General features: G+C 45.4%; 1 protein-coding gene across 5 annotated transcripts in view; it reads left to right on the forward strand.

Moving 5' to 3' along the window:
• The window catches only part of LOC129826770 (sodium-dependent phosphate transporter 2-like), an 83,323-nt gene that overhangs the window by 69,732 nt on the left and 11,091 nt on the right, over nt 1-2,500 (forward strand). The gene's annotated exons all lie outside the window — the stretch shown is intronic.

Genomic DNA, 2,500 nt, shown 5'->3' on the forward strand with positions numbered 1-2,500 from the left:
CCTGCCTCTCTTGCTCTTTATTTCACTAGGCAAGTCAGTTAAGAACAAATTGTCTTTCACAAAGACTGCCTGTTCTCTGTTGCCCTCTTTCCATCTCTCCTTGTGTCCTTCCTTCCCCCTCTCCTTGTGTCCTTCCTTCCCCCTCTCCTTGTGTCCTTCCTTCCCTGTTCTCACACCCGTCTGCCTCCATCAGCCGCCTGCCTGTCTGCTGGGGATAAAGGACAATTAGCTGTGGTTCTCTATCCCTCTAAAGACTCCTTCCTCTAGTGACCATTACCATGCATCTTCCTGTCTCCTCACTTTGGGGGGTGTGTGTGTGTGCGCTTTGATGTGTGTGTGTGCGCTTTGGTGTGTGTGTGTGTGTGCGCTTTGTGTGTGTGAAATTTGTGTAAGCACTGAATCAGGCGTTTGAGCCACTCAGTATGTAGCACCTAGTGTGTCATCCCCCCCCCCCCCCCCCCCCCCCCCCCCAAACAAACACACTTACGTGCTATATCCAGTCTATCAGGAACCCCCCCACTCATGTTACATGTAGACATGTTCTGTGCGTGTCACATGACTCCCTGAAGTGGAAGTTGTAATCGTAAGACTCTTAAAAGGTTAAAGGTTATGTTGGTCGCTATACGATTGTAAAAAATAATAATCCGTTTTCCATATCGGTTTTGAATATCATCATTATTTACATTAAACGCACAATGAAATATAGTTTTATAATGGAAATTCCACATCCAAAAATAGTGGACATTCAATTGCCAAAACATGTAAAATATTCCATTGTCTCTGTCAGGTCCACATTGGGTAGACATCAATAGAAAAACAGGAAATGACTATGAAATAATATTTCAGTTGTGTATGTTACTTAGTTTTTATGTCATGACTTTATTAATGTTCATTCCTTAAAGTCATCATCTCTGCTCCGGCAGTATCAGCCAGCCAGATCCATCTAGGTTATCTCTGCTCTGACAGTATCAGCCAGCCAGACCATCTAGGTTATCTCTGTGCTCTCCTTAGTCATCATCTCTGCTCCGGCAGTATCAGCCAGCCAGACCATCTAGGTTATCTCTGTGCTCTCCTTAGTCATCATCTCTGCTCCGGCAGTATCAGCCAGCCAGACCATCTAGGTTATCTCTGTGCTCTCCTTAGTCATCATCTCTGCTCCGGCAGTATCAGCCAGCCAGACCATCTAGGTTATCTCTGTGCTCTCCTTAGTCATCATCTCTGCTCAGGCAGTATCAGCCAGCCAGACCATCTAAGGATATCTCTGTGCTCCCCCATACTGTACTGTCTGTAGTCATGCTATTTAACTAGGCTAGCCTGCCTAAGTCTGCTGCAGAGCTGTCTGAGGAAATCATTCTTCTAGTTCTTCAGAGTAGATAAGACACACTTTCACAAACTGTCTCTGTTCCTCTCGTCGTTGTGTAGGTTTATCTCTCATGCGGTCTGTGTGTATCTATCCTAACGTAGCAGGCGTTAAAGTGTATCCATCCAGAGATCTGTATATAATGAGGAGATGCTCCTGTCTCCAATGGGGAGTCGTTGTCACGAAGGTGGGAAGGCAGGCGACNAGCCCGGCAGTATCAGCCAGCCAGACCATCTAGGTTATCTCTGTGCTCTCCTTAGTCATCATCTCTGCTCCGGCAGTATCAGCCAGCCAGACCATCTAGGTTATCTCTGTGCTCTCCTTAGTCATCATCTCTGCTCCGGCAGTATCAGCCAGCCAGACCATCTAGGTTATCTCTGTGCTCTCCTTAGTCATCATCTCTGCTCAGGCAGTATCAGCCAGCCAGACCATCTAAGGATATCTCTGTGCTCCCCCATACTGTACTGTCTGTAGTCATGCTATTTAACTAGGCTAGCCTGCCTAAGTCTGCTGCAGAGCTGTCTGAGGAAATCATTCTTCTAGTTCTTCAGAGTAGATAAGACACACTTTCACAAACTGTCTCTGTTCCTCTCGTCGTTGTGTAGGTTTATCTCTCATGCGGTCTGTGTGTATCTATCCTAACGTAGCAGGCGTTAAAGTGTATCCATCCAGAGATCTGTATATAATGAGGAGATGCTCCTGTCTCCAATGGGGAGTCGTTGTCACGAAGGTGGGAAGGCAGGCGACAAACGTAGGTCCAAAATAAACCCATAGATACGCGTAGAAACCCATAGATACCCATTGGACAGATTTTGGTGAGAGTGAAAGCTTCCTCTCAGATCCCTCTCTATCAGAGACTGGAAAAACTAGCGCAATGGATTCTGGTAATTGTAGTTAATTACCACGTTTCTGCGCTGAACTAGGTTGAATATTTGCTTAATGAAAACTACAACTCCCTTCGGCCCAGCGTCCCACGTAGTTTTTGACTTGATTTCTGTCGTGAATAATTGTATTTCCTTCTTTAAAAAACGGAACTAAATTCAAAAACAAAAGAAAAGCTGACGTCAGTTAATCACTCAGCAATAGTTACTGTCTGTCATATGTGAAAGTCTGTCTGTCTGTCTGTCTGTCATATGTGAA

This window comes from Salvelinus fontinalis, chromosome 28, assembly GCF_029448725.1.
Source record: "Salvelinus fontinalis isolate EN_2023a chromosome 28, ASM2944872v1, whole genome shotgun sequence".
Classification (NCBI taxonomy): Eukaryota; Metazoa; Chordata; class Actinopteri; order Salmoniformes; family Salmonidae; genus Salvelinus; species Salvelinus fontinalis.